Source organism: Anomaloglossus baeobatrachus, unplaced genomic scaffold (assembly GCF_048569485.1).
Source record: "Anomaloglossus baeobatrachus isolate aAnoBae1 unplaced genomic scaffold, aAnoBae1.hap1 Scaffold_3353, whole genome shotgun sequence".
In the NCBI taxonomy this organism is placed as follows: domain Eukaryota; kingdom Metazoa; phylum Chordata; class Amphibia; order Anura; family Aromobatidae; genus Anomaloglossus; species Anomaloglossus baeobatrachus.
This window is the reverse complement of record NW_027442730.1, coordinates 47017-67889: the sequence shown is the minus strand read 5'-3', so window position 1 is coordinate 67889 and position 20873 is coordinate 47017. Positions and strand designations below refer to the sequence as shown.

The 20873-nt window shown below is 50.2% G+C and overlaps 6 non-coding genes and 3 pseudogenes across 6 annotated transcripts; all 9 read right to left on the bottom strand.

Moving 5' to 3' along the window:
- Positions 1–866: 866 nt before the first annotated feature.
- Positions 867–1057, bottom strand: LOC142271179 (U2 spliceosomal RNA). Its single transcript, XR_012736341.1, has one exon. It is a non-coding gene; the product is annotated as a U2 spliceosomal RNA (small nuclear RNA).
- Positions 1058–2444: 1387 nt separating this feature from the next.
- On the bottom strand, positions 2445–2635 carry LOC142271177 (U2 spliceosomal RNA). The gene has a single exon (XR_012736340.1). It is a non-coding gene; the product is annotated as a U2 spliceosomal RNA (small nuclear RNA).
- A 1387-nt stretch (positions 2636–4022) lies between these two features.
- LOC142271176 (U2 spliceosomal RNA) lies at positions 4023–4213 on the bottom strand. The gene has a single exon (XR_012736339.1). It is a non-coding gene; the product is annotated as a U2 spliceosomal RNA (small nuclear RNA).
- A 1387-nt stretch (positions 4214–5600) lies between these two features.
- On the bottom strand, positions 5601–5791 carry LOC142271175 (U2 spliceosomal RNA). The gene has a single exon (XR_012736338.1). It is a non-coding gene; the product is annotated as a U2 spliceosomal RNA (small nuclear RNA).
- A 1387-nt stretch (positions 5792–7178) lies between these two features.
- On the bottom strand, positions 7179–7369 carry LOC142271173 (U2 spliceosomal RNA). Its single transcript, XR_012736336.1, has one exon. It is a non-coding gene; the product is annotated as a U2 spliceosomal RNA (small nuclear RNA).
- A 1387-nt stretch (positions 7370–8756) lies between these two features.
- Positions 8757–8960, bottom strand: LOC142271193 (U2 spliceosomal RNA; annotated as a pseudogene).
- A 5439-nt stretch (positions 8961–14399) lies between these two features.
- Positions 14400–14489, bottom strand: LOC142271197 (U2 spliceosomal RNA; annotated as a pseudogene).
- A 1387-nt stretch (positions 14490–15876) lies between these two features.
- On the bottom strand, positions 15877–16067 carry LOC142271172 (U2 spliceosomal RNA). Its single transcript, XR_012736335.1, has one exon. It is a non-coding gene; the product is annotated as a U2 spliceosomal RNA (small nuclear RNA).
- Positions 16068–17454: 1387 nt separating this feature from the next.
- Positions 17455–17659, bottom strand: LOC142271195 (U2 spliceosomal RNA; annotated as a pseudogene).
- Positions 17660–20873: the final 3214 nt, after the last annotated feature.

Below are 20873 nucleotides of genomic sequence, written 5' to 3'. Positions count from 1 at the left end.
CTTGTTTTCTAGGCAGCAGCGCTATTGTGATGTCATCGGGGGGCATTGTGACAAGCCGCCAGTGTTCCGTCTCTTCATGTTGTGCACAGTTCAAACGGAAAATACATCAACAGGCAGACTACAGAAAAGCTTACTATCAAAGGTTAGAGGGGGGCTTTCTCAGAGGGCTTTTTACAGTTTTTCTATTCCCAATTAGCCGTTTAAGTGTACTTATTGAAAGTAGTAATTCTTTCATAGGCCGCCCTTTCTTAGTATTTGACGTTCCTTATATTGCGGTATGAGGCTTCGCAGTAGGTTGCAAACATTCATCACCCATGACTGTCCCCAATTGAGCTCAGAAGCTCAATGTCTATCATGACCTCTCTTTTAGAATGTCCAAGAGCAAGCAAACTATTCCTCCAGGAGAGGGCACCAACAGACTACTAAAGAGATCATCATTACTCAAAGAAAACCCCAAAAACCAATGCATGATAGGAATAAACAGGTAACTTTCTTTGGAGTGGAAGCGGAGAGATCGCACCAGATGCCAATTCTAGATGTTATCACACCTGTGGTCACTGCAGCAGCAGGTGAATCCACTTTGTCCAAAAGGGATCTATTCCATTCAATTGCAAATGATCTAGATAAGACAGAGAACTGCAGCACGGGGACATAGCCGAGTTGGTCAGGTTGAGTGGTGATGAGTTTGCTATTTGGATGAATAAAGAAAGTCAAAAGTGTGAAAGATAAAAAACAAAAGGAGGAAGTGTGAAAAGTGAATGGGCCAAATTGAGGTGCATATGAAGACGTATGCTTTCTTCCAATTCATTAAATCGGGCTAATATGAATCAGGTGAATTGAGTTCTGCTTTTGGAAACTGGGTTAAGAAGGGGTGCACCGTTCCTGGAGGTACTGCAATACCAGGTCAATGCGTGGAGTGGACAGAGCAAGCTCTTTTTCCATCTCCCTGTTCTAAAAATCCATTTAATATATGGTCCCCAGATAGGGGACGTATCAGATATTAAACTGATAAGAACAGATACTACACTTGATCTTAGCCAAAAGGCCGAGAAGCGATAACCAGAATTGGTTTGGGCCTCGAGTGGCACCCTGGCCTATGCCGGACACATCTTAGGGAGAGAGAGCGAGAGGGAGACAAACCCACGCCTACACAAGACATTTTGTCACCCAAGCCAACCCTTGAAAAGGCTGCTTTGCAGAGCCAAAACAAGAAGAATGGTGCGTTTTGCAGCCGCCGCCCACTGCAATGAATCTGAATAACTCCTCCTTTAGGGCGCAAGCAACTCCCCTCCCCCTTGCAGTCTTTCCAATTCACGATACAAAAAGACGGACAGGACAGGTTGCCTGACTTTCCGTCACTGCCACCCTTTGCCATCCTTACCCGTAGAAAGCCCTTTCATCATCCCCAAACCCTAATCTTTTCCCTTTCCTTCCCAGCCCCCAAACCCTGCCCTCTGTACCTTTCTCACCACCCGCTTCCCTTCTCCTGTCATCCCCCTACCACCCGGGAAAAAAAGAGATTGCCCCCTCCTTCCACTAGCCCACCCTCCCACCCAAAGAACAACTTCTTCTGCGCAGCTTGTTTTCTAGGCAGCAGCGCTATTGTGATGTCATCGGGGGGCATTGTGACAAGCCGCCAGTGTTCCGTCTCTTCATGTTGTGCACAGTTCAAACGGAAAATACATCAACAGGCAGACTACAGAAAAGCTTACTATCAAAGGTTAGAGGGGGGCTTTCTCAGAGGGCTTTTTACAGTTTTTCTATTCCCAATTAGCCGTTTAAGTGTACTTATTGAAAGTAGTAATTCTTTCATAGGCCGCCCTTTCTTAGTATTTGACGTTCCTTATATTGCGGTATGAGGCTTCGCAGTAGGTTGCAAACATTCATCACCCATGACTGTCCCCAATTGAGCTCAGAAGCTCAATGTCTATCATGACCTCTCTTTTAGAATGTCCAAGAGCAAGCAAACTATTCCTCCAGGAGAGGGCGCCAACAGACTACTAAAGAGATCATCATTACTCAAAGAAAACCCCAAAAACCAATGCATGATAGGAATAAACAGGTAACTTTCTTTGGAGTGGAAGCGGAGAGATCGCACCAGATGCCAATTCTAGATGTTATCACACCTGTGGTCACTGCAGCAGCAGGTGAATCCACTTTGTCCAAAAGGGATCTATTCCATTCAATTGCAAATGATCTAGATAAGACAGAGAACTGCAGCACGGGGACATAGCCGAGTTGGTCAGGTTGAGTGGTGATGAGTTTGCTATTTGGATGAATAAAGAAAGTCAAAAGTGTGAAAGATAAAAAACAAAAGGAGGAAGTGTGAAAAGTGAATGGGCCAAATTGAGGTGCATATGAAGACGTATGCTTTCTTCCAATTCATTAAATCGGGCTAATATGAATCAGGTGAATTGAGTTCTGCTTTTGGAAACTGGGTTAAGAAGGGGTGCACCGTTCCTGGAGGTACTGCAATACCAGGTCAATGCGTGGAGTGGACAGAGCAAGCTCTTTTTCCATCTCCCTGTTCTAAAAATCCATTTAATATATGGTCCCCAGATAGGGGACGTATCAGATATTAAACTGATAAGAACAGATACTACACTTGATCTTAGCCAAAAGGCCGAGAAGCGATAACCAGAATTGGTTTGGGCCTCGAGTGGCACCCTGGCCTATGCCGGACACATCTTAGGGAGAGAGAGCGAGAGGGAGACAAACCCACGCCTACACAAGACATTTTGTCACCCAAGCCAACCCTTGAAAAGGCTGCTTTGCAGAGCCAAAACAAGAAGAATGGTGCGTTTTGCAGCCGCCGCCCACTGCAATGAATCTGAATAACTCCTCCTTTAGGGCGCAAGCAACTCCCCTCCCCCTTGCAGTCTTTCCAATTCACGATACAAAAAGACGGACAGGACAGGTTGCCTGACTTTCCGTCACTGCCACCCTTTGCCATCCTTACCCGTAGAAAGCCCTTTCATCATCCCCAAACCCTAATCTTTTCCCTTTCCTTCCCAGCCCCCAAACCCTGCCCTCTGTACCTTTCTCACCACCCGCTTCCCTTCTCCTGTCATCCCCCTACCACCCGGGAAAAAAAGAGATTGCCCCCTCCTTCCACTAGCCCACCCTCCCACCCAAAGAACAACTTCTTCTGCGCAGCTTGTTTTCTAGGCAGCAGCGCTATTGTGATGTCATCGGGGGGCATTGTGACAAGCCGCCAGTGTTCCGTCTCTTCATGTTGTGCACAGTTCAAACGGAAAATACATCAACAGGCAGACTACAGAAAAGCTTACTATCAAAGGTTAGAGGGGGGCTTTCTCAGAGGGCTTTTTACAGTTTTTCTATTCCCAATTAGCCGTTTAAGTGTACTTATTGAAAGTAGTAATTCTTTCATAGGCCGCCCTTTCTTAGTATTTGACGTTCCTTATATTGCGGTATGAGGCTTCGCAGTAGGTTGCAAACATTCATCACCCATGACTGTCCCCAATTGAGCTCAGAAGCTCAATGTCTATCATGACCTCTCTTTTAGAATGTCCAAGAGCAAGCAAACTATTCCTCCAGGAGAGGGCGCCAACAGACTACTAAAGAGATCATCATTACTCAAAGAAAACCCCAAAAACCAATGCATGATAGGAATAAACAGGTAACTTTCTTTGGAGTGGAAGCGGAGAGATCGCACCAGATGCCAATTCTAGATGTTATCACACCTGTGGTCACTGCAGCAGCAGGTGAATCCACTTTGTCCAAAAGGGATCTATTCCATTCAATTGCAAATGATCTAGATAAGACAGAGAACTGCAGCACGGGGACATAGCCGAGTTGGTCAGGTTGAGTGGTGATGAGTTTGCTATTTGGATGAATAAAGAAAGTCAAAAGTGTGAAAGATAAAAAACAAAAGGAGGAAGTGTGAAAAGTGAATGGGCCAAATTGAGGTGCATATGAAGACGTATGCTTTCTTCCAATTCATTAAATCGGGCTAATATGAATCAGGTGAATTGAGTTCTGCTTTTGGAAACTGGGTTAAGAAGGGGTGCACCGTTCCTGGAGGTACTGCAATACCAGGTCAATGCGTGGAGTGGACAGAGCAAGCTCTTTTTCCATCTCCCTGTTCTAAAAATCCATTTAATATATGGTCCCCAGATAGGGGACGTATCAGATATTAAACTGATAAGAACAGATACTACACTTGATCTTAGCCAAAAGGCCGAGAAGCGATAACCAGAATTGGTTTGGGCCTCGAGTGGCACCCTGGCCTATGCCGGACACATCTTAGGGAGAGAGAGCGAGAGGGAGACAAACCCACGCCTACACAAGACATTTTGTCACCCAAGCCAACCCTTGAAAAGGCTGCTTTGCAGAGCCAAAACAAGAAGAATGGTGCGTTTTGCAGCCGCCGCCCACTGCAATGAATCTGAATAACTCCTCCTTTAGGGCGCAAGCAACTCCCCTCCCCCTTGCAGTCTTTCCAATTCACGATACAAAAAGACGGACAGGACAGGTTGCCTGACTTTCCGTCACTGCCACCCTTTGCCATCCTTACCCGTAGAAAGCCCTTTCATCATCCCCAAACCCTAATCTTTTCCCTTTCCTTCCCAGCCCCCAAACCCTGCCCTCTGTACCTTTCTCACCACCCGCTTCCCTTCTCCTGTCATCCCCCTACCACCCGGGAAAAAAAGAGATTGCCCCCTCCTTCCACTAGCCCACCCTCCCACCCAAAGAACAACTTCTTCTGCGCAGCTTGTTTTCTAGGCAGCAGCGCTATTGTGATGTCATCGGGGGGCATTGTGACAAGCCGCCAGTGTTCCGTCTCTTCATGTTGTGCACAGTTCAAACGGAAAATACATCAACAGGCAGACTACAGAAAAGCTTACTATCAAAGGTTAGAGGGGGGCTTTCTCAGAGGGCTTTTTACAGTTTTTCTATTCCCAATTAGCCGTTTAAGTGTACTTATTGAAAGTAGTAATTCTTTCATAGGCCGCCCTTTCTTAGTATTTGACGTTCCTTATATTGCGGTATGAGGCTTCGCAGTAGGTTGCAAACATTCATCACCCATGACTGTCCCCAATTGAGCTCAGAAGCTCAATGTCTATCATGACCTCTCTTTTAGAATGTCCAAGAGCAAGCAAACTATTCCTCCAGGAGAGGGCGCCAACAGACTACTAAAGAGATCATCATTACTCAAAGAAAACCCCAAAAACCAATGCATGATAGGAATAAACAGGTAACTTTCTTTGGAGTGGAAGCGGAGAGATCGCACCAGATGCCAATTCTAGATGTTATCACACCTGTGGTCACTGCAGCAGCAGGTGAATCCACTTTGTCCAAAAGGGATCTATTCCATTCAATTGCAAATGATCTAGATAAGACAGAGAACTGCAGCACGGGGACATAGCCGAGTTGGTCAGGTTGAGTGGTGATGAGTTTGCTATTTGGATGAATAAAGAAAGTCAAAAGTGTGAAAGATAAAAAACAAAAGGAGGAAGTGTGAAAAGTGAATGGGCCAAATTGAGGTGCATATGAAGACGTATGCTTTCTTCCAATTCATTAAATCGGGCTAATATGAATCAGGTGAATTGAGTTCTGCTTTTGGAAACTGGGTTAAGAAGGGGTGCACCGTTCCTGGAGGTACTGCAATACCAGGTCAATGCGTGGAGTGGACAGAGCAAGCTCTTTTTCCATCTCCCTGTTCTAAAAATCCATTTAATATATGGTCCCCAGATAGGGGACGTATCAGATATTAAACTGATAAGAACAGATACTACACTTGATCTTAGCCAAAAGGCCGAGAAGCGATAACCAGAATTGGTTTGGGCCTCGAGTGGCACCCTGGCCTATGCCGGACACATCTTAGGGAGAGAGAGCGAGAGGGAGACAAACCCACGCCTACACAAGACATTTTGTCACCCAAGCCAACCCTTGAAAAGGCTGCTTTGCAGAGCCAAAACAAGAAGAATGGTGCGTTTTGCAGCCGCCGCCCACTGCAATGAATCTGAATAACTCCTCCTTTAGGGCGCAAGCAACTCCCCTCCCCCTTGCAGTCTTTCCAATTCACGATACAAAAAGACGGACAGGACAGGTTGCCTGACTTTCCGTCACTGCCACCCTTTGCCATCCTTACCCGTAGAAAGCCCTTTCATCATCCCCAAACCCTAATCTTTTCCCTTTCCTTCCCAGCCCCCAAACCCTGCCCTCTGTACCTTTCTCACCACCCGCTTCCCTTCTCCTGTCATCCCCCTACCACCCGGGAAAAAAAGAGATTGCCCCCTCCTTCCACTAGCCCACCCTCCCACCCAAAGAACAACTTCTTCTGCGCAGCTTGTTTTCTAGGCAGCAGCGCTATTGTGATGTCATCGGGGGGCATTGTGACAAGCCGCCAGTGTTCCGTCTCTTCATGTTGTGCACAGTTCAAACGGAAAATACATCAACAGGCAGACTACAGAAAAGCTTACTATCAAAGGTTAGAGGGGGGCTTTCTCAGAGGGCTTTTTACAGTTTTTCTATTCCCAATTAGCCGTTTAAGTGTACTTATTGAAAGTAGTAATTCTTTCATAGGCCGCCCTTTCTTAGTATTTGACGTTCCTTATATTGCGGTATGAGGCTTCGCAGTAGGTTGCAAACATTCATCACCCATGACTGTCCCCAATTGAGCTCAGAAGCTCAATGTCTATCATGACCTCTCTTTTAGAATGTCCAAGAGCAAGCAAACTATTCCTCCAGGAGAGGGCGCCAACAGACTACTAAAGAGATCATCATTACTCAAAGAAAACCCCAAAAACCAATGCATGATAGGAATAAACAGGTAACTTTCTTTGGAGTGGAAGCGGAGAGATCGCACCAGATGCCAATTCTAGATGTTATCACACCTGTGGTCACTGCAGCAGCAGGTGAATCCACTTTGTCCAAAAGGGATCTATTCCATTCAATTGCAAATGATCTAGATAAGACAGAGAACTGCAGCACGGGGACATAGCCGAGTTGGTCAGGTTGAGTGGTGATGAGTTTGCTATTTGGATGAATAAAGAAAGTCAAAAGTGTGAAAGATAAAAAACAAAAGGAGGAAGTGTGAAAAGTGAATGGGCCAAATTGAGGTGCATATGAAGACGTATGCTTTCTTCCAATTCATTAAATCGGGCTAATATGAATCAGGTGAATTGAGTTCTGCTTTTGGAAACTGGGTTAAGAAGGGGTGCACCGTTCCTGGAGGTACTGCAATACCAGGTCAATGCGTGGAGTGGACAGAGCAAGCTCTTTTTCCATCTCCCTGTTCTAAAAATCCATTTAATATATGGTCCCCAGATAGGGGACGTATCAGATATTAAACTGATAAGAACAGATACTACACTTGATCTTAGCCAAAAGGCCGAGAAGCGATAACCAGAATTGGTTTGGGCCTCGAGTGGCACCCTGGCCTATGCCGGACACATCTTAGGGAGAGAGAGCGAGAGGGAGACAAACCCACGCCTACACAAGACATTTTGTCACCCAAGCCAACCCTTGAAAAGGCTGCTTTGCAGAGCCAAAACAAGAAGAATGGTGCGTTTTGCAGCCGCCGCCCACTGCAATGAATCTGAATAACTCCTCCTTTAGGGCGCAAGCAACTCCCCTCCCCCTTGCAGTCTTTCCAATTCACGATACAAAAAGACGGACAGGACAGGTTGCCTGACTTTCCGTCACTGCCACCCTTTGCCATTCTTACCCGTAGAAAGCCCTTTCATCATCCCCAAACCCTAATCTTTTCCCTTTCCTTCCCAGCCCCCAAACCCTGCCCTCTGTACCTTTCTCACCACCCGCTTCCCTTCTCCTGTCATCCCCCTACCACCCGGGAAAAAAAGAGATTGCCCCCTCCTTCCACTAGCCCACCCTCCCACCCAAAGAACAACTTCTTCTGCGCAGCTTGTTTTCTAGGCAGCAGCGCTATTGTGATGTCATCGGGGGGCATTGTGACAAGCCGCCAGTGTTCCGTCTCTTCATGTTGTGCACAGTTCAAACGGAAAATACATCAACAGGCAGACTACAGAAAAGCTTACTATCAAAGGTTAGAGGGGGGCTTTCTCAGAGGGCTTTTTACAGTTTTTCTATTCCCAATTAGCCGTTTAAGTGTACTTATTGAAAGTAGTAATTCTTTCATAGGCCGCCCTTTCTTAGTATTTGACGTTCCTTATATTGCGGTATGAGGCTTCGCAGTAGGTTGCAAACATTCATCACCCATGACTGTCCCCAATTGAGCTCAGAAGCTCAATGTCTATCATGACCTCTCTTTTAGAATGTCCAAGAGCAAGCAAACTATTCCTCCAGGAGAGGGCGCCAACAGACTACTAAAGAGATCATCATTACTCAAAGAAAACCCCAAAAACCAATGCATGATAGGAATAAACAGGTAACTTTCTTTGGAGTGGAAGCGGAGAGATCGCACCAGATGCCAATTCTAGATGTTATCACACCTGTGGTCACTGCAGCAGCAGGTGAATCCACTTTGTCCAAAAGGGATCTATTCCATTCAATTGCAAATGATCTAGATAAGACAGAGAACTGCAGCACGGGGACATAGCCGAGTTGGTCAGGTTGAGTGGTGATGAGTTTGCTATTTGGATGAATAAAGAAAGTCAAAAGTGTGAAAGATAAAAAACAAAAGGAGGAAGTGTGAAAAGTGAATGGGCCAAATTGAGGTGCATATGAAGACGTATGCTTTCTTCCAATTCATTAAATCGGGCTAATATGAATCAGGTGAATTGAGTTCTGCTTTTGGAAACTGGGTTAAGAAGGGGTGCACCGTTCCTGGAGGTACTGCAATACCAGGTCAATGCGTGGAGTGGACAGAGCAAGCTCTTTTTCCATCTCCCTGTTCTAAAAATCCATTTAATATATGGTCCCCAGATAGGGGACGTATCAGATATTAAACTGATAAGAACAGATTTTTGATTTAACAGCATCTTTATTATCATGCACTACTCACAAAAAGGTAACAAACCGTGTACAGTGCCGCAGCCCCGTACACACAGAAATATACAATCATTCTTACATAGCCATAGAGTACGACGCACTAAACTATACATCACGCTCCTATGCTATCCATAACACTCAAGCTGAAAGAAAAAGTTAGACAATAAATAACGACGAACCGGCGATTGGGGGGTGGGGGTAGGGGAAAAGGGGGATAGGGTGGGGAAATCACAGGCCCGAAGCTTTATTGAAAGACGCACATAACGGGAAAAGGAGGGAGGGGGCATTGAAGAGGTTTAAACCTCCTCCTCGGCGCTGTCGTCCGGACTGTCCATGATGGAATAGTCTCTGAGCAGGCTGTGGATCAGCCTGCGGCAATCCTGGATAGACATCCTCTCCCTCTTCAAGATGAGCCGGTTCCTGGCGACCCAAATAGCGTCCTTAAAGCAGTTCATAAGGCGCCAAGCCTCCTGGATGGCTCCAACGGTGTGAGTCCCAGGGAAGAGTCCATAAAGTACGGAATGGTATGATAGGCTCCCTCTGGGGACGGAGTTCCTCAGGTCATCCTCCAGGGCAACCAACAGGCGCTGTGCAAAACGGCAGTCCCAAAAGGCGTGCAGCGATGTTTCCTCCACGAAGGGGCACCTTGGGCAGTACCGGGTTTTGCACAGGTTCCGGGCGTGCATGAATGACCGGACGGGCAGTCCGCCCTGTATCGCCATCCATGACAAGTCCTTGTGCCCGTTGGTCAATCCAGCCGATGACACGTTTGTCCAAACAGTCTCCAGTGTGTCGTGATGAAGTCCTGGAATGTTCTCCATTTCGTCCTTGGCTCTGATGAGTTTGTGGATAGTCTTTGGCTTCCACAAATCAGGCTTGAGTCCCTCCAGTTGGTGTTCCCTCACAAACCGAACCACGTCTCCGTAGAACCATGGCGTCGTCCAGTTGTAGGGGAAGGAGCTGTCCCACTTGTCCCAGCCTAACCGTCTCCAAAGGGGGAGCAGGAAGAAGCGAGACATGGACCCACCCGCGGAACCTCTCTTGACTCGCAGAGTTCGGCGAACGCAGTCACATACGAAGGAGGATCGCAGGAGGGTGGGGATATCGGGTACGCCCTTCCCACCCTTGCGAGGATCCTTGTACATGATGCTCCGCTTTACTCTGTCCATCTTGGATCCCCAGACAAAACGAAACACCGTCCTGGTAATGGCCCTGCACACGGTGGCAAGGGGGGGCCAGGCCTGGGCCGTGTACTGCAGCACGGGCAGTACCTCGTTACGCAGGACCAGTGCTTTGCCCTCACAGGTGAGGCGTCTGAGGCTCCACAGACCGATCCGTTGGGTGATCTTGGTCAAGCGTTCCTCCCAGGACTTGAGGGCTGCTCCTTCCTTCCCGAACCAGACTCCAAGAACCTTGATGAAATCCGGCTGGATGCTGAAAGGGAAGGGGGCGGAAGAGGCCGGCTGCCAGTCCCCGAAGAGCATGGCTTCCGACTTCCCGCAGTTGACTTTGGCTCCCGAAGCCCGTCCGAAGGTCTCACAGGTCTGGACGAGGGTGTCGACTGAGCGCCGGTCCGCGCAGAAGACGGTCACGTCGTCCATGTAGAGCGAGCACTTGACCTCGAAGCGTTCTGGTCCTGGTGCGGTGATCCCTCTGATCTCTCCATTCCGCCGGATAGCCTCTGCAAAGAGTTCTATAACACAAACAAAAAGAAGAGGTGACAGAGGACAGCCTTGTCTGACCCCTGAGAGGACCGGGAAGGGGTCAGTCTTCCAGCCGTTTACCAACACCGAGCTGTGAATATCAAAATACATTAGTTGGACATACAAGCAAAACATGTTACCCAAACCTAACCTGTGCAGAGCTTTGCCCAGGAACTCATGGGAAACACGGTCGAAGGCCTTTTCCTGATCCAACGAGATCAGGGCTGCGTGCACCCGGCGGGCTTTGATGTACTCGACCGTGTCCCGCATGAGAGCCAGGCTGTCTGCGATGCGACGTCCGGGGATGCCGCAGGTCTGATCCGGGTGGATGATCCGTCCGATAACAGTCTTCAATCTCGTTGCCATCGTCTTGGCCAGGATCTTGTAGTCGACGTTCAGAAGGGTGATGGGACGCCAATTCTTCAGGTCGCACCTCTCTCCTTTACGCTTGTACAGGATCGTGACCATTCCTTCCCTCAGAGATGGAGGCATTCTGCCCTCCACCACCATCTCCTCATACAGCCCTAACAGGTCCGGACAGATTAGGTCTCCCAGCGCTACATAGAGCTCTGCTGGGAGGCCGTCACTGCCCGGTGTCCTGCCAGAACTAAAGGATTTGGCGGCCGAGAGCAGCTCGTCCACCGTCAGAGGAACATCCATGGCCGCCGCGTCTGCAGGGTCAAGATGGTTAGTGATACCTGACAGGAACTTATCGGCGGCCTCGGGGTCAGTAGTCTTGCGGGCGTAGAGTTCGCTGTAGAAGTCGCTGACGACCTTCATCACGTTCTCTTTCCCGCGTCGCATGCTTCCACTCTCGTCTCGTAGTTCATTCATGGGCGTGTGACCGGCGTGGAGTTTCCTGAAAAAGAACGAGTTACATTTCTCACCCTTCTCCAGGTTCTCCACTTTGGAACGGAAGACAATTCGCTCGGACTCCTCCTCGAAGTGCCTTTTCAGGCTCCTCTTAGTCTCCTCCAGCTCCTCTCTCACGTCCCAGCCGCATCGAAGAAGGTCCTGCAGGGAACGCAGCTCACGCTGGAGTCTCCTGAAGTCCCTCCTCTTCAGACACGCCTGTTGTTGACTCTTTGCCTGAAAGAAGAAACGGAACTCGAGTTTAACGTATTCCCACCAGTCAGAAACAGACTGGAAGCCCGCCTTGTAGGCCCGCCACGTGGAGTAGGCAGCTCTAAGCTCCTCCAGAATCTCACCCTTTTCCAGCAGAGAGCAGTTCAGCTTCCAGGAGCCCGGGCCAATGGGGAAGCCATGGCCCAGCACACCTTGAAAGTGAATGGCTCTGTGGTCAGAGAAGAAGCAGGGGACCATCGAGTGCCCACTCCGCCCAACCGCCCGAGAGGTAAACACAAAGTCAATCCTGGAACGCAGCGAGCCATCGGATCGGCACCATGAATAGTTCACGGATCCGTGTCCGATGGAGCCAACAACGTCCACAAGAGAGGCTTCGGTCACCATCTCAATGAGCAGTTTGGATGTGACGTCCAACTTGGCAGCCGTTCCAGAACTGCGTCCATCCTCCTCAATCGGGCAGTTGAAATCCCCGGCCATCACTACCGTCCTGGCGGTAGCGAGCTGAGGGCGCAGGGCTTGGAGGAGCTCCAGTCGATCGCTCTTCACAGGAGAAGCGTACACATTGATGAACCTGACAGGTTCTCCCGCCCAGGTGCCATCCACGAGCAGTAACCTGCCGCAGACGATTTCCTGAACAGAGTCCAATGTGAAGGCGCTTCCCCTGATCAGCACGGCGACCCCCGCGGACCTACAGTCGCCTCCGCCGGACCAGTAGGATGGGCCATGGGTCCACTCCCTGGCCAGATGGTTGAAGGACCTAGAGGAGGGAAGGGAGCATTCCTGCAGGAAAAATACATCACTAGACTGAGTGTTAAGGAACGCAAAAATTGTCTGACGTCGGAACTTGTCTCTGATGCTCCTAACATTAATGGAAAAGATGTTAATGTTAGCAGTCATTGGAGGAAAGAGAAAGTTAGCGCAGGCGGTGTGCCTTAGTTACCACTCCGGTCGGGCGGTTCTTCCTCTTTGGCACCTGCTGGTAAGGGTATCTCCAGCAGACCCTCTTCTTCTAGCTGATCGAGCAGGGATGGTGCCTCAGTGGCTTCCGACTCCTCCATTTCTTCTTCGGCCACAAGGGACTCCACCATCTGCTCCAACACGTCCGGTTCTGGGAGGAGGCCATCCTCCTCTTCCTGGGGTGGATTGGGATCCACAATGAACAGCTTGGAAGGTTCTGCGACAGGACTATCTTCCACCTTCCTTTTCCTTTGGCCTGTACCTGAGGAGACAAGAGCTGGAAAATCCTCCTCGGTGAAAAGTGCAAGAGTGCTGAGGTCCTCTGCTCTCATGGTCTGGGGAGGGAGAGTGGGCTTTGGGGGGGGGGTGAGGAGACCAACTGAGGAGTAGGGAAATGAGGTGGAGGTAGTGGAATCCTCAGTAGGGTTGGCCGGGGGGGGAGGGGTTTGGACAGGGGTGACAGGGGGGGGGACCAGGGAGGGGGCAACAGTTTTCTTACCCTTTTTCCTGGACTCCGTGGCTGCTGGGGCATCGGCTGGAGCCACGGTCGCCGGGTTCTTGGCCGCCTTGTCCTTGGCCTCTGTGGCCTTGGTCGTAGCTGCCTTGGTCGACGAAGCTGCGACTACCCGATACTGGGTCACCGCGGCAACCCTTGCCCAGGATTTCTCCCGCTGTGGGCAGTCCTTGTAAAGGTGGTCCGCCTGTCCACATAGGTTGCAAGTCTTCTTCTTTGGGCAGTCCTTGGAGCTGTGTCCCGTCACCCGGCAAACCCTGCAGGCGTCCTCCTTGCAGGTCTTCATCGAATGCCCTTTCCCGCCACATTTCCTGCAGTTGTGTGGCATGTCCGGGTAGTAGATGAGACCAAAGGAGTTTCCCAGAGAGAATGTCGGGGGCAGGTGCTGGAGACCATCCTCGGATGCTGGTTCCCTGTAGAGTCGAACGGTTACTGACCACTTACCCGTCCAGAATCCGTTGCCGTTAAGGATGTGGGATGGCTCCCTCACCACTGTGCAGAGACGTCCCAGGAACGTGGAGATGTCTCTTCCTGGGGTGTGCGGGTTCCGCATGGAGACCGTGATCCTCTTCTCATCCCTCTGTATAGGACAGGATCCTAAAAAAGAATGAAAAGGGGAGTCCGGCATTGCTGCGTTCATCGCCTCCCAGTATCTCCTGCAGGCATTCACCGTGGCAAAGGTTACCAGAAAAATGCCAGTCATGAAGGTCTGGACACTCAGGGTTTCCGCCCTGGAGAAGCCCTGATCCAGAATCATCTTCTTGCAGAACACGTCGCTGGACATGTCCGGCAACCTACCATCCACCGCCTTTAGCTTCAGGGCGACCGTCTGCCGCATCCAAGGCTCCAGGGTTGGAGCCTTTTCAGGCGGCGTCCGGGCTCCCTCCGGCTGGCTGGCGTCGGAGGTAGGGGCCTCTTGGGCCGAAGAAGCCTCTGGATGAGCCTTCCTGGAGGTCCCTGGGTCCTGAGCCTTCTTGGCTGCCTTCTCTGGCTTGCTTGCCATGGCTGGTTCCTGCTTGAGTTCCCGGAGCTGGATCTTGGATTCTTCTCCGGGTGTCTTCTCCCGCTGTGTTCCTCCTCGAAGTTCCTCTGGTCTCCCCAAGTCTTCTCCGAGCCTTCGTCTTCTTGCTTCTTTCTGCCAAGCTCTTCTTCCGTCCGATCTCCCTCTTCCGGTCTCGGCTGGGCTTCGGAGCTCGTCTCCCTGATCGTATCTCGTCAAGTGTAGCTAGCTCAGTTTGTTCTGATAAGAACAGATACTACACTTGATCTTAGCCAAAAGGCCGAGAAGCGATAACCAGAATTGGTTTGGGCCTCGAGTGGCACCCTGGCCTATGCCGGACACATCTTAGGGAGAGAGAGCGAGAGGGAGACAAACCCACGCCTACACAAGACATTTTGTCACCCAAGCCAACCCTTGAAAAGGCTGCTTTGCAGAGCCAAAACAAGAAGAATGGTGCGTTTTGCAGCCGCCGCCCACTGCAATGAATCTGAATAACTCCTCCTTTAGGGCGCAAGCAACTCCCCTCCCCCTTGCAGTCTTTCCAATTCACGATACAAAAAGACGGACAGGACAGGTTGCCTGACTTTCCGTCACTGCCACCCTTTGCCATCCTTACCCGTAGAAAGCCCTTTCATCATCCCCAAACCCTAATCTTTTCCCTTTCCTTCCCAGCCCCCAAACCCTGCCCTCTGTACCTTTCTCACCACCCGCTTCCCTTCTCCTGTCATCCCCCTACCACCCGGGAAAAAAAGAGATTGCCCCCTCCTTCCACTAGCCCACCCTCCCACCCAAAGAACAACTTCTTCTGCGCAGCTTGTTTTCTAGGCAGCAGCGCTATTGTGATGTCATCGGGGGGCATTGTGACAAGCCGCCAGTGTTCCGTCTCTTCATGTTGTGCACAGTTCAAACGGAAAATACATCAACAGGCAGACTACAGAAAAGCTTACTATCAAAGGTTAGAGGGGGGCTTTCTCAGAGGGCTTTTTACAGTTTTTCTATTCCCAATTAGCCGTTTAAGTGTACTTATTGAAAGTAGTAATTCTTTCATAGGCCGCCCTTTCTTAGTATTTGACGTTCCTTATATTGCGGTATGAGGCTTCGCAGTAGGTTGCAAACATTCATCACCCATGACTGTCCCCAATTGAGCTCAGAAGCTCAATGTCTATCATGACCTCTCTTTTAGAATGTCCAAGAGCAAGCAAACTATTCCTCCAGGAGAGGGCGCCAACAGACTACTAAAGAGATCATCATTACTCAAAGAAAACCCCAAAAACCAATGCATGATAGGAATAAACAGGTAACTTTCTTTGGAGTGGAAGCGGAGAGATCGCACCAGATGCCAATTCTAGATGTTATCACACCTGTGGTCACTGCAGCAGCAGGTGAATCCACTTTGTCCAAAAGGGATCTATTCCATTCAATTGCAAATGATCTAGATAAGACAGAGAACTGCAGCACGGGGACATAGCCGAGTTGGTCAGGTTGAGTGGTGATGAGTTTGCTATTTGGATGAATAAAGAAAGTCAAAAGTGTGAAAGATAAAAAACAAAAGGAGGAAGTGTGAAAAGTGAATGGGCCAAATTGAGGTGCATATGAAGACGTATGCTTTCTTCCAATTCATTAAATCGGGCTAATATGAATCAGGTGAATTGAGTTCTGCTTTTGGAAACTGGGTTAAGAAGGGGTGCACCGTTCCTGGAGGTACTGCAATACCAGGTCAATGCGTGGAGTGGACAGAGCAAGCTCTTTTTCCATCTCCCTGTTCTAAAAATCCATTTAATATATGGTCCCCAGATAGGGGACGTATCAGATATTAAACTGATAAGAACAGATACTACACTTGATCTTAGCCAAAAGGCCGAGAAGCGATAACCAGAATTGGTTTGGGCCTCGAGTGGCACCCTGGCCTATGCCGGACACATCTTAGGGAGAGAGAGCGAGAGGGAGACAAACCCACGCCTACACAAGACATTTTGTCACCCAAGCCAACCCTTGAAAAGGCTGCTTTGCAGAGCCAAAACAAGAAGAATGGTGCGTTTTGCAGCCGCCGCCCACTGCAATGAATCTGAATAACTCCTCCTTTAGGGCGCAAGCAACTCCCCTCCCCCTTGCAGTCTTTCCAATTCACGATACAAAAAGACGGACAGGACAGGTTGCCTGACTTTCCGTCACTGCCACCCTTTGCCATCCTTACCCGTAGAAAGCCCTTTCATCATCCCCAAACCCTAATCTTTTCCCTTTCCTTCCCAGCCCCCAAACCCTGCCCTCTGTACCTTTCTCACCACCCGCTTCCCTTCTCCTGTCATCCCCCTACCACCCGGGAAAAAAAGAGATTGCCCCCTCCTTCCACTAGCCCACCCTCCCACCCAAAGAACAACTTCTTCTGCGCAGCTTGTTTTCTAGGCAGCAGCGCTATTGTGATGTCATCGGGGGGCATTGTGACAAGCCGCCAGTGTTCCGTCTCTTCATGTTGTGCACAGTTCAAACGGAAAATACATCAACAGGCAGACTACAGAAAAGCTTACTATCAAAGGTTAGAGGGGGGCTTTCTCAGAGGGCTTTTTACAGTTTTTCTATTCCCAATTAGCCGTTTAAGTGTACTTATTGAAAGTAGTAATTCTTTCATAGGCCGCCCTTTCTTAGTATTTGACGTTCCTTATATTGCGGTATGAGGCTTCGCAGTAGGTTGCAAACATTCATCACCCATGACTGTCCCCAATTGAGCTCAGAAGCTCAATGTCTATCATGACCTCTCTTTTAGAATGTCCAAGAGCAAGCAAACTATTCCTCCAGGAGAGGGCGCCAACAGACTACTAAAGAGATCATCATTACTCAAAGAAAACCCCAAAAACCAATGCATGATAGGAATAAACAGGTAACTTTCTTTGGAGTGGAAGCGGAGAGATCGCACCAGATGCCAATTCTAGATGTTATCACACCTGTGGTCACTGCAGCAGCAGGTGAATCCACTTTGTCCAAAAGGGATCTATTCCATTCAATTGCAAATGATCTAGATAAGACAGAGAACTGCAGCACGGGGACATAGCCGAGTTGGTCAGGTTGAGTGGTGATGAGTTTGCTATTTGGATGAATAAAGAAAGTCAAAAGTGTGAAAGATAAAAAACAAAAGGAGGAAGTGTGAAAAGTGAATGGGCCAAATTGAGGTGCATATGAAGACGTATGCTTTCTTCCAATTCATTAAATCGGGCTAATATGAATCAGGTGAATTGAGTTCTGCTTTTGGAAACTGGGTTAAGAAGGGGTGCACCGTTCCTGGAGGTACTGCAATACCAGGTCAATGCGTGGAGTGGACAGAGCAAGCTCTTTTTCCATCTCCCTGTTCTAAAAATCCATTTAATATATGGTCCCCAGATAGGGGACGTATCAGATATTAAACTGATAAGAACAGATTTTTTGATTTAACAGCATCTTTATTATCCTGCACTACTCACAAATAGGTAACAAACCGTGTACAGTGCCGCAGCCCCGTACACACAGAAATATACAATCCTTCTTACATAGCCATAGAGTACGACGCACTAAACTATACATCACGCTCCTATGCTTATCCATAACACTCAAGCTGAAAGAAAAAGTTAGACAATAAATAACGACGAACCGGCGATTGGGGGATGGGGGTAGGGGAAAAGGGGGATAGGGTGGGGAAATCACAGGCCCGAAGCTTTATTGAAAGACGCACATAACGGGAAAAGGAGGGAGGGGGCATGGAAGAGGTCTAAACCTCCTCCTCGGCGCTGTCGTCCGGACTGTCCATGATGGAATAGTCTCTGAGCAGGCTGTGGATCAGCCTGCGGCAATCCTGGATAGACATCCTCTCCCTCTTCAAGATGAGCCGGTTCCTGGCGACCCAAATAGCGTCCTTAAAGCAGTTCATAAGGCGCCAAGCCTCCTGGATGGCTCCAACGGTGTGAGTCCCAGGGAAGAGTCCATAAAGTACGGAATGGTACGATAGGCTCCCTCTGGGGACGGAGTTCCTCAGGTCATCCTCCAGGGCAACCAACAGGCGCTGTGCGAAACGGCAGTCCCAAAAGGCATGCAGCGATGTTTCCTCCACGAAGGGGCACCTTGGGCAGTACCGGGTTTTGCACAGGTTCCGGGCATGCATGAATGACCGGACGGGCAGTCCGCCCTGTATCGCCATCCATGACAAGTCCTTGTGCCCGTTGGTCAATCCAGCCGATGACACGTTTGTCCAAACAGTCTCCAGTGTGTCGTGATGAAGTCCTGGAATGTTCTCCATTTCGTCCTTGGCTCTGATGAGTTTGTGGATAGTCTTTGGCTTCCACAAATCAGGCTTGAGTCCCTCCAGTTGGTGTTCCCTCACAAACCGAACCACGTCTCCGTAGAACCATGGCGCCGTCCAGTTGTAGGGGAAGGAGCTGTCCCACTTGTCCCAGCCTAACCGTCTCCAAAGGGGGAGCAGGAAGAAGCGAGACATGGACCCACCCGCGGAACCTCTCTTGACTCGCAGAGTTCGTCGAACGCAGTCACATACGAAGGAGGATCGCAGGAGGGTGGGGATATCGGGTACGCCCTTCCCACCCTTGCGAGGATCCTTGTACATGATGCTCCGCTTTACTCTGTCCATCTTGGATCCCCAGACAAAACGAAACACCGTCCTGGTAATGGCCCTGCACACGGTGGCAAGGGGGGGCCAGGCCTGGGCCGTGTACTGCAGCACGGGCAGTACCTCGTTACGCAGGACCAGTGCTTTGCCCTCACAGGTGAGGCGTCTGAGGCTCCACAGACCGATCCGTTGGGTGATCTTGGTCAAGCGTTCCTCCCAGGACTTGAGGGCTGCTCCTTCCTTCCCGAACCAGACTCCAAGAACCTTGATGAAATCCGGCTGGATGCTGAAAGGGAAGGGGGCGGAAGAGGCCGGCTGCCAGTCCCCGAAGAGCATGGCTTCCGACTTCCCGCAGTTGACTTTGGCTCCCGAAGCCCGTCCGAAGGTCTCACAGGTCTGGACGAGGGTGTCGACTGAGCGCCGGTCCGCGCAGAAGACGGTCACGTCGTCCATGTAGAGCGAGCACTTGACCTCGAAGCGTTCTGGTCCTGGTGCGGTGATCCCTCTGATCTCTCCATTCCGCCGGATAGCCTCTGCAAAGAGTTCTATAACACAAACAAAAAGAAGAGGTGACAGAGGACAGCCTTGTCTGACCCCTGAGAGGACCGGGAAGGGGTCAGTCTTCCAGCCGTTTACCAACACCGAGCTGTGAATATCAAAATACATTAGTTGGACATACAAACAAAACATGTTACCCAAACCTAACCTGTGCAGAGCTTTGCCCAGGAACTCATGGGAAACACGGTCGAAGGCCTTTTCCTGATCCAACGAGATCAGGGCTGCGTGCACCCGGCGGGCTTTGATGTACTCGACCGTGTCCCGCATGAGAGCCAGGCTGTCTGCGATGCGACGTCCGGGGATGCCGCAGGTCTGATCCGGGTGGATGATCCGTCCGATAACCGTCTTCAGTCTCGTTGCCATCGTCTTGGCCAGGATCTTGTAGTCGACATTCAGAAGGGTGATGGGACGCCAATTCTTCAGGTCGCACCTCTCTCCTTTACGCTTGTACAGGATCGTGACCATTCCTTCCCTCAGAGATGGAGGCATTCTGCCCTCCACCACCATCTCCTCATACAGCCCTAACAGGTCCGGACAGATTAGGTCTCCCAGCGCTACATAGAGCTCTGCTGGGAGGCCGTCACTGCCCGGTGTCCTGCCAGAACTAAAGGATTTGGCGGCCGAGAGCAGCTCGTCCACCGTCAGAGGAACGTCCATGGCCGCCGCGTCTGCAGGGTCAAGATGGTTAGTGATACCTGACAGGAACTTATCGGCGGCCTCGGGGTCAGTAGTCTTGCGGGCGTAGAGTTCGCTGTAGAAGTCGCTGACGACCTTCATCACATTCTCTTTCCCGCGTCGCATGCTTCCACTCTCGTCTCGTAGTTCATTCATGGGCGTGTGACCGGCGTGGAGTTTCCTGAAAAAGAACGAGTTACATTTCTCACCCTTCTCCAGGTTCTCCACTTTGGAACGGAAGACAATTCGCTCGGACTCCTCCTCGAAGTGCCTTTTCAGGCTCCTCTTAGTCTCCTCCAGCTCCTCTCTCACGTCCCAGCCGCATCGAAGAAGGTCCTGCAGGGAACGCAGCTCACGCTGGAGTCTCCTGAAGTCCCTCCTCTTCAGACACGCCTGTTGTTGACTCTTTGCCTGAAAGAAGAAACGGAACTCGAGTTTAACGTATTCCCACCAGTCAGAAACAGACTGGAAGCCCGCCTTGTAGGCCCGCCACGTGGAGTAGGCAGCTCTAAGCTCCTCCAGAATCTCACCCTTTTCCAGCAGAGAGCAGTTCAGCTTCCAGGAGCCCGGGCCAATGGGGAAGCCATGGCCCAGCACACCTTGAAAGTGAATGGCTCTGTGGTCAGAGAAGAAGCAGGGGACCATCGAGTGCCCACTCCGCCCAACCGCCCGAGAGGTAAACACAAAGTCAATCCTGGAACGCAGCGAGCCATCGGATCGGCACCATGAATAGTTCACAGATCCGTGTCCGATGGAGCCAACAACGTCCACAAGAGAGGCTTCGGTCACCATCTCAATGAGCAGTTTGGATGTGACGTCCAACTTGGCAGCCGTTCCAGAACTGCGTCCATCCTC